Genomic DNA, 10,725 nt, shown 5'->3' on the forward strand with positions numbered 1-10,725 from the left:
TACCTTTAGGATTGACAAAACCTTCTGGTTGCATCATATACAACTCTTCTTTAATAAATCCATTAAGGAATGCAGTTTTGTTTATCCATTTGCCAGATTTCATAAAATGCGGTAATTGCTAACATGATTCGGACAGACTTAAGCATAGATACGAGTGAGAAACTCTCATCGTAGTCAACACCTTGAACTTGTCGAAAACCTTTTTGCGACAATTCTAGCTTTGTAGATAGTAACACTACTATCAGCGTCCGTCTTCCTCTTGAAGATCCATTTAATCTCAATGGCTCGCCGATCAGTGGGCAAGTCAATCAAAGTCCATACTTTGTTCTCATACATGGATCTCATCTCAGATTTCATGGCCTCAAGCCATTTCGCGGAATATGGGCTCATCATCGCTTCCTTATAGTTTGTAGGCTTGTCATGGTCAAGTAACATGACCTCCAGAACAGGATTAGTGTACCACTCTGGTGCGGATCTCACTCTGGTTTACCTACGAGGTTCGGTAGCAACTTGATCTGAAGTTACATGATCATCATCATTAGCTTCCTCACTAATTGGTGTAGTAGTCACAGGAACATATTTCTGTGATGAACTACTTTCCAATAAGGGAGAAGGTACAGTTACCTCATCAAGTTCTACTTTCCTCCCACTCACTTCTTTCGAGAGAAACTCCTTCTCTAGAAAGGATCCATTCTCAGCAATGAATATCTTGCCTTCGGATCTGTGATATAAGGTGTACCCAACATTTTCTTTTGGGTATCCTATGAAGACGCACTTCTCCGATTTAGGTTTGAGCTTATCAGGTTGAAACTTTTTGACATAAGCATTGCAACCTCAAACTTTAAGAAACGACAGCTTATGTTTCTTGCCAAACCATAGTTCACACGGTGTTGTCTCAACAGATTTAGATGGTGCCCTATTTAACGTGAATGCAGTTGTCTCTAATGCATAACCCCAAAACGATAGTGGTAGATCGGTAAGAGACATCATAGATCGCACCATATCTAATAAAGTACGGTTATGACGGTCGGACACACCATTACACTGTGGTGTTCCAGGTGGCGTGAGTAGTGAAACTATTTCACATTGTTTTAACTGAAGGACAAACTCTTAACTCAAATATTTTACCTCTGCGATCATATCGTAGAAACTTTTATTTTCTTGTACGATGATTCTCCACTTCACTCTGAAATTCTTTGAACTTCTCAAATGTTTCAGACTTGTGTTTCATTAAGTAGATATACCCATATCTGCTCAAATCATCTGTGAAGGTCAGAAAATAATGATACTTGCCGTGAGCCTTAACACTCATCGGACCGCATACATCAGTATGTATTATTTCCAATAAGTCAGTTGCTCGCGACATTGTTCTGGAGAACGGAGTCTTAGTCATCTTGCCCATGAGGCATGGTTCGCAAGCATCAAGTGATTCCAAAAGTCCATCAGCATGGAGTTTCTTCATGCGCTTTACACCAATATGACCTAAACGGCAGTGCCACAAATAAGTTGCACTATCATTATTAACTTTGCATCTTTTGGTTTGAATATTATGAATATGTGTATCACTACGATCGAGATCCAACGAACCATTTTCATTGGGTGTGTAACCATATAAGGTTTTATTCATGTAAACAGAACAACAATTTATTCTCTTACTTAAATCATATTCATGCTCAACGCAAACACCAAATAACACTTATTTAGGTTCAACACTAATCCCGAAAGTATAGGGAGTGTGCGATGATGATCATATCAATCTTGGAACCACCTCCAAGACACATCGTCACTTCACCCTTAACTAGTCTCTGTTCATTCTGCAACTCCCATTTCGAGTTACTACTCTTAGCAACTGAACCAGTATCAAATACTGAGGGGTTGCTACAAACACTAGTAAAATACACATCAATAATCTGTATATCAAATATACCTTTGTTCACTTTGCCATCCTTCTTATCCGCCAAATACTTGGGGCAGTTCCGCTTCCAGTGACCAGTCCCTTTGCAGTAGAAGCACTTAGTCTCAGGCTTATGACCAGACTTGGGCTTCTTCACTTGAGCAGCAACTTGCTTGCCGTTCTTCTTGAAGTTCCTCTTCTTCCCTTTGCCCTTTTCTTGAAACTAGTGGTCTTGTCTACCATCAACACTTGATATTTTTCTTGATTTCTACCTTCGTTGATTTTAGCATTACGAAGAGCTTGGGAATCATTTCCGTTATCCCTTGCATATCATAGTTCATCACGAAGTTCTACTAACTTGGTGATGGTGACTAGAGAATTCTATCAATCACTATCTTATCTGGAACATTAATTCCCACTTGATTCAATCGATTGTAGTACCCAGACAATCTGAGCACATGCTCACTGCTTGAGCTATTCTCCTCCATCATTTTAGCTATAGAACTTGTTGGAGACTTCATATCTCTCAACTCAGGTATTTGGTTGAAATATTAACTTCAACTCCTGGAACATCTCATATGGTCCATGACATTCAAAATGTTTTTGAAGTCCCGATTCTAAGCCGTTAAGCATGGTGCACTAAACTATCAAGTAGTCATCATATTGAGCTAGCCAAACATTCATAATGTCTGCATCTACTCCTGCAATTGGTCTGTCACCTAGCGATGCATCAAAGACATAATTCTTCTGTGCAGAAATGAGGATAATCCTCAGATCACGGATCCAATCCGCATCATTGCTAGTAACATTTTTCAACATATTTTTTCTCTAGGAACACAATAAACTGGGAGCAACATCGCAAGCTATTGATCTACAACATAGATATGCTAATACTATCAGGACTAAGTTCATGATAAATTAAAGTTCAATTAATCATATTACTTAAGAACTCCCACTTAGACAGACATCCCTCTAATCTTCTAAGTGATCACGTGATCCATATCAACTAAACCATGTCCGATCATCACGTGAGATGGAGTAGTTTCAATGGTGAACATCACTATGTTGATCATATCAACTATATGATTCACACTCGACCTTTCGGTCTCCGTGTTCCGAGGCCATATCTGTTATATGCTAGGCTCGTCAAGTTTAACCTGAGTATTCCGCGTGTGCAACTGTTTTGCACCCGTTGTATTTGAACGTAGATCCTATCACACCCGATCATCACGTGGTGTCTCAGCACGAAGAACTTTCGCAACGGTGCATACTCAAAGAGAACACTTATACCTTGATAATTTAGTGAGAGATTATCTTATAAAGCTACCGCCGAACTAAGCAAAATAAGATGTGTAAAAGATAAACATCACATGCAATCATAATATGTGACATGATATGGCCATCATCATCTTGTGCCTTTGATCTCCATCTCCAAAGCATCGTCATGATATCCATCGTCACCGGCATGACACCATGATCTCCATCATCTTGATCTATATCAATGTGTCGTCACATGGTTGTCTCGCCAACAATTGCTCTTGCAACTATTGCTATCGCATAGTGATAAAGTAAAGCAATTATTTGGCGCTTGCATCTTATGCAATAGAGAGATAACCATAAGGCTTTTGCCTGTTGCCGATAACTTCAACAAAACATGACCATCTCATACAACAACTTATATCTCATCATGTCTTGACCATATCACATCACAACATGCCCTGCAAAAACAAGTTAGATGTCCTCTACTTTGTTGTTGCAAGTTTTACGTGGCTGCTACGGGCTGAGCAAGAACCGTTCTTACCTACGCATCAAAACCACAACGATAGTTTGTCAAGTTAGTGCTGTTTTAACCTTCGCAAGGACCAGGCGTAGCCACACTCGATTCAACTAAAGTTGAAGAAACTGACACCCGCCAGCCACCTGTGTGCAAAGCACGTCGGTAGAACCAGTCTTGCGTAAGCGTACGCGTAATGTCGGTCCGGGCCGCTTCATCCAAAAATACCGCCGAACCAAAGTGTGACATGCTGGTAAGTAGTATGACTTATATCGCCCACAACTCACTTGTGTTCTACTCGTGCATATTACATCAACGCATAAAACATGGCTCGGACGCCACTGTTGGGGAATGTAGTAATTTCAAAAAATTTCCTACGCACACGCAAGATCATGGTGATGCATAGCAACGAGAGAGGAGAGTGTTGTCCACGTACCCTCGTAGACTGAAAGCGGAAGCGTTAGCACAACGCGGTTGATGTAGTCGTACATCTTCACGATCCGACCGATCAAGTACCGAACGCACGACACCTCCGAGTTCTGCACACGTTCAACTCGATGACGTCCCTCAAACTCCGATCCAGCTGAGTGTTGAGGGAGAGTTTCGTCAGCACGACGGCGTGGTGACGATGATGATGTTCTACCGACGCAGGGCTTCGCGTAAGCACCGTTACGATATGACCGAGGTGGATTATGGTGGAGGGGGGCACCGCACACGGCTAAGAGATCAAGAGATCAATTGTTGTGTCTTTGGGGTGCCCCCCTGCCCCCGTATATAAAGGAGTGGAGGAGGGGGAGGGCCGTCCCTCTCTATGGCGCGCCCTAGGGGAGTCCTACTCCCATCGGGAGTAGGATTCCCCCTTTCCTAGTAGAACTAGGAGCCCTTCCAAGTAGTAGGAGTAGGAGGGAAGGAAAGGGAAGGGAAAAGGAGAAGGAAGGAAGGGGGCGCCCCCCCTCCCTAGTCCAATTCGGACCAGCCCATGGGGAGGGGTGCGGTCACCCTTTGAGGCATTTCTCTCCTTTCCCGTATGGCCCATTAAGGCCCAATACGAATTCCTGTAACTCCTCAGTACTCCCGAAAATACCCGAATCACTCGGAACCTTTCTGATGTCTGAATATAGTCGTCCAATATGTCGATCTTTACGTCTCGACCATTTCGAGACTCCTCGTCATGTCCCCGATCTCATCCGGGACTCCGAACTCCTTCGGTACATCAAAACACATAAACTCATAATATAACCGTCATCGAACTTTAAGCGTGCGGACCCTACGGGTTCGAGAAGTATGTAGACATGACCGAAACATGTCTCCGGTCAATAACCAATAGCGGAACCTGGATGCTCATATTGGCTCCTAAATATTCTACGGAGGATCTTTATCGGTCAAACCGCATAACAACATACGTTGTTCCCTTTGTCATCGGTATGTTACTTGCCCGAGATTCGATCGTCGGTATCTCAATACCTAGTTCAATCTCGTTACCGGAAAGTCTCTTTACTCGTTCCGTAACACATCATCCCGCAACTAACTCATTAGTTGCAATGCTTGCAAGGCTTATAGTGATGTGCATTCCGAGTGGGCCCCGAGATACCTCTCCGACAATCGGAGTGAAAAATCCTAATCTCGAAATACGCCAACCCAACAAGTACCTTCAGAGACACTTGTAGAGCACCTTTATAATCACCCAGTTATGTTGTGACGTTTGGTAGCACACAAAGTGTTCCTCCGGTAAACGGGAGTTGCACAATCTCATAGTCATAGGAACATGTATAAGTCATGAAGAAAGCAATAAAAAAAACTAAACGATCAAGTGCTATGCTAACGGAATGGGTCAAGTCAATCGCATCATTCTCTAATGATGTGATCCCGTTAATCAAATGATAACTCATGTCTATGGCTAGGAAACTTAACCATCTTTGATTCAACGAGCTAGTCAAGTAGAGGCATACTAGTGACATACTGTTTGTCTATGTATTCACACATGTATTATGTTTCCAGTTAATACAATTCTAGCATGAATAATAAACATTTATCATGATATAAGGAAATAAATAATAACTTTATTATTGCCTCTAGGGCATATTTCCTTCATGGTAATCCTGTTCTGGAGGTTATGTTGCTAGACCATGACGAACCTACGAACTATGAAGAAGCGATGGTGAGCCCAGATTCCGCAAACTGGCTTGAGGCCATGAAATCTGAGATGGGATCCATGTATGAGAACAAAGTGTGGACTTTGGTTGACTTGCTCGTTGATCGGCAAGCCATTGAAAATAAATGGATCTTCAAGAAGAAGATTGACGCTGACAGTAAAGTTACTGTCTATAAAGCTCGACTTGTTGCAAAAGGTTTTCTACAAGTTCAAGGGATTGACTACGATGAGACTTTCTCACCCGTAGTGATGCTTAAGTCTGTCCGAATCATGTTAGCAATTGCTGCATTTTATGATTAAGAAATTTGGCAAATGGATGTCAAAACTGCATTCCTGAATGGATTTCTGGAAGAAGAGTTGTATATGATGCAACCAGAAGGTTTTGTCGATCCAAAGGGAGCTAACAAAGTGTGCAAGCTCCAGCGATCCATTTATGGACAGGTGCAAGCCTCTCGGAGTTGGAATAAACATTTTGATAGTGTGATCAAAGCATATGGTTTTATACAAACTTTTGGAGAAGCCTGTATTTACAAGAAAGTGAGTGGGAGCTCTGTAGCATTTCTGATATTATATGTGGATGACATATTGTTAATTGGAAATGATATAGAATTTCTGGATAGCATAAAAGGATATTTGAATAAGAGTTTTTCAATGAAAGACCTCGGTGAAGCTGCTTATATATTGGGCATCAAGATCTATAGAGATAGATCGAGACGCTTAATTGGACTTTCGCAAAGCACATACCTTGACAAAGTTTTGAAGAAGTTCAAAATGGATCAAGCAAAGAAAGGGTTCTTGCCTGTGTTACAAGGTGTGAATTTGAGTAAGATTCAATGCCCGACCACTGCAGAAGATAGAGAGAAAATGAAAGATGTTCCCTATGCTTCAGCCATAGGCTCTATCATGTATGCAATGTTGTGTACCAGACCTGATGTGTGCCTTGGTATTAGTTTAGCAGGGAGGTACCAAAGTAATCCAGGAGTGGATCACTGGACAACGGTTAAGAACATCCTGAAATACCTAAAAAGGACGAAGGATATGTTTCTCATTTATGGAGGTGACAAAGCGCTCGTCGTAAATGGTTACGTCGATGCAAGCTTTGACACTGATCCGGACGATTCTAAATCGCAAACCGGATACGTGTTTTTATTAAATGGTGGAGTTGTCAGTTGGTGCAATTCTAAACAAAGCGTCGTAGCGGGATCTACATGTGAAGCGGAGTACATAGCTGCTTCGGAAGCAGCAAATGAAGGAGTCCGGATGAAGGAGTTCATATCCGATCTAGGTGTCATACCTAGTGCATCGGGTCCAATGAAAATCTTTTGTGACAATACTGGTGCAATTGGCTTAGCAGAGGAATCCAGATTTCACAAAAGAACCAAGCACATCAGGAGACGCTTCAACTCCATCCGGGATCAAGTCCAGGTGGGAGACATAGAGATTTGCAAGATACATACGGATCTGAATGTTGCAGACCCGTTGACTAAGCCTCTTCCACGAGCAAAACATGACCAGCACCAAGGCTCCATGGGTGTTAGAATCATTACTGTGTAATCTAGATTATTGACTCTAGTGCAAGTGGGAGACTGAAGGAAATATGCCCTAGAGGCAATAATAAAGTTATTATTTATTTCCTTATATCATGATAATTGTTTATTATTCATGCTAGAATTGTATTAACCGGATACATGATACATGTGTGAATACATAGACAAACAAAGTGTCACTAGTATGCCTCTACTAGACTAGCTCGTTAATCAAAGATGGTTATGTTTCCTAGCCATGGACATGAGTTGTCATTTGATTAACGTGATCACATCATTAGGAGAATGATGTGATTGACTTGACCCATTCCGTTAGCTTAGCACTTGATCATTTAGTTTGTTGCTATTGCTTTCTACATGACTTATACATGTTCCTATGACTATGAGATTATGCAACTCCCGTTTACCAGAGGAACACTTTGTGTGCTACCAAACGTCACAATGTAACTAGGTGATTATAAAGGTGCTCTACAGGTGTCACCAAAGGTACTTCTTGAGTTGGCGTATTTCGAGATTACGATTTGTCACTCTGATTGTCGGAGAGGTATCTCTGGGCCCACTCGGTAATACACATCACTTAAGCCTTGCAAGCATTGCAACTAATGAGTTAGTTGTGGGATGATATATTACGGAACGAGTAAAGAGACTTGCCGGTAACGAGATTGAAATAGGTATTGAGATACCGACGATCGAATCTCGGGCAAGTAACATACCGATGACAAAAGGAACAACATATGTTGTTATGCGTTTTGACCGATAAAGATCTTCGTAGAATATGTAGGAGCCAATATGAGCATCCAGGTTCTGCTATTGGTTATTGACCGAAGACGTGTCTCGGTCATGTCTACATAGTTCTCGAACCCGTAGGGTCCGCACGCTTAAAGTTCGATGACGGTTATATTATGAGTTTATGTGTTTTGATGTACCGAAGGTAGTTCGGATTCCCGGATGTGATCACGGACCTGACGAGGAGTCTCGAAATGGTCGAGACATGAAGATTGATATATTGGACGACTATATTCGGACACCGGAATGGTTCCGGGGGTTATCAGATATATACCGGAGTACCATGGGTTACAGGAACCCCCCGGGGGTTATTGTGCCTCATGGGCCCAAAAGTAGTGGAAGAGGAGAGGCGGCAGGAGGTGGCGCATGGCCCCCCTTGCCCCAATCCGAATTGGGAAAGGGAAGGGGGCGGCGGCCCCCTTCTCCTTCCTTCTCTCCACCTCCTCCTTCCCCCTTCACCTAGTTGGAATAGGAAAGGGGGGGAAAACCTACTTGGAGTAGGATTGCCCCCCTTGGGCGCGCCTCCTCCCCTTGGCCGGCCCCCTCCTCCTCCCCCCTTTATATACGGAGGAGGGGGGCACCCCATAGACACATCAATTGATCTCTTAGATCTTTTAGCCATGCGCGGTGCCCCCTCCACCATAATCCACCTCGGTCATATCATAGCGGTGCTTAGGCGAAGCCCTGCGTCGGTAGAACATCATCACCAACACCACGCCGTCGTGCTGACGGAACTCTCCTTCCAAGCTCGGCTGGATCAGAGTTTGAGGGACGTCATCGAGTTGAACGTGTGCAGAACTCGGAGGTGCCGTGCGTTTGGTGTTTGATCGGTCGTATCATGAAGACGTACGACTACATCAACCACGTTGTGCTAACGCTTCCGCTTTCGGTCTACGGGGGTACGTGGACACACTCTCCCCTCTCGTTGCTATGCATCACCATGATCTTACGTGTGCGTATAATTTTTTTGAAATTACTACGCTCCCCAACAAACGGATGGGTCTTGTCCGTCATATCATTCTCCTAATGATGTGATCCCGTTATCAAATGACAACACATGTTCATGGTTAGGAAACCTTAATCATCTTTGATCAACGAGCTAGTCTAGTAGAGGCTCACTAGGGACACAGTATTTGTCGATGTATTCACACATGTATTTAAGTTTCTGATCAATACAATTCTAGCATGAATAATAAACCTTTATCATGAAGAAGGAAATATAAAATAACAACTTTATTATTGCCTCTAGGGCATATTTCCTTCAGGTATGTGCCCCCTAGATCAGCTTGGCGTGCTTGTGGGTTTCAAATGCAAACGAACTAAGAAGTTTGTGATGTCTTGGAGATCGTCTACTTTGTGAAGATCTACCGAGCGAGGCTTGACCTTGGTGTTGGGAAACATAGTAGAAAATAAAAAGATTCACCCTACGATCTACCAGGAACACTATGAAGATACAATAACATTTTGGATCTGATCGTTATCGACTCCAAGTTGCAGCGGAAGAAGATGAGTCGGTGTACATCGTACTTGAAGTCCCTCGAACCGTAGATGAACGATCCCTTGAACCGCCCACAAATAGTCCCTCGAACGAAAGACCGAAAGCACAACCTCTCCACAGATTGCAAGCGTACAGTCTTCATGATCCGACAATGCTTCGCCGTCTAGAGCTAATCGTCACCGGAGAATTAGAGGAAGGATATTAGAATCACACTGGGCTTCAAATTATCAGGATTAGAAGATCTAGATCCAGCTCTAATTGGTTCAACTAGAACTAAAACTACACAACTGGAGGAGGCTCCAAAAACTTGTGTATCAAAAGTGCCCCAAACCTCTAGTATATATAGGTTGGGGGAGAGGAGTGGTGCCTCAAGGGGGGGGGGAGGATCCCCCCTTCCGCCGGCCATGAGGAGGGGGATTCCCCCTCCAATTCGGCCTCCCCCTTATTCCCCAAGTGGGAAGGGGGCGCCACGTCCTATTGGGCCCCAGTGGCCCAATATGCTTTCCACCACTTGGCCTTTTAAGGCACGTTGATATTAAATGAAATATAAAAGCCTCCTAAATTTTATTAGAGCCTTTTAATATTAATTTAACAAAAGGCACGTTGATATTAAATGAAATATAAAAGCCTCTTAAATTTTATTAGAGCCTTTTAATATTAATTTAACATCACCGGAAACATTTTCCACCTATATATTATTTATCGGTAATACCTAGTATTGCCCGATAAACTCCCGAAACCCTTCCGACCCGAAACACTTCCGGTTCCTCTCGAAACTATTTCTATATTAATGAAAGTATTTCATAAATATTTTCTCATTACTCCAGTCCTACTAACACTCGGCAGATCGTGATTACCTTAAGCTGGTGACCCTGTAGGTTCGGTAAAACATATACATGAACAAAACCCTTGTCGTTCAATGACCGATAGCGGAACCATGGATGTCCATATCGATCCCTATGAGTACATGAATGACATTAGACTAAACCTTTGGTTATCATGTGCTATTACCTTTGCTTCACGATACTTTACAAAACCTGAGGTGAGATATCTCAGTATCCTCTTAAGTCATACACA

Source organism: Triticum urartu, chromosome 3A (genome assembly GCF_056163025.1).
Source record: "Triticum urartu cultivar PI428250 chromosome 3A, HENAU_Tu73, whole genome shotgun sequence".
In the NCBI taxonomy this organism is placed as follows: Eukaryota; Viridiplantae; Streptophyta; class Magnoliopsida; order Poales; family Poaceae; genus Triticum; species Triticum urartu.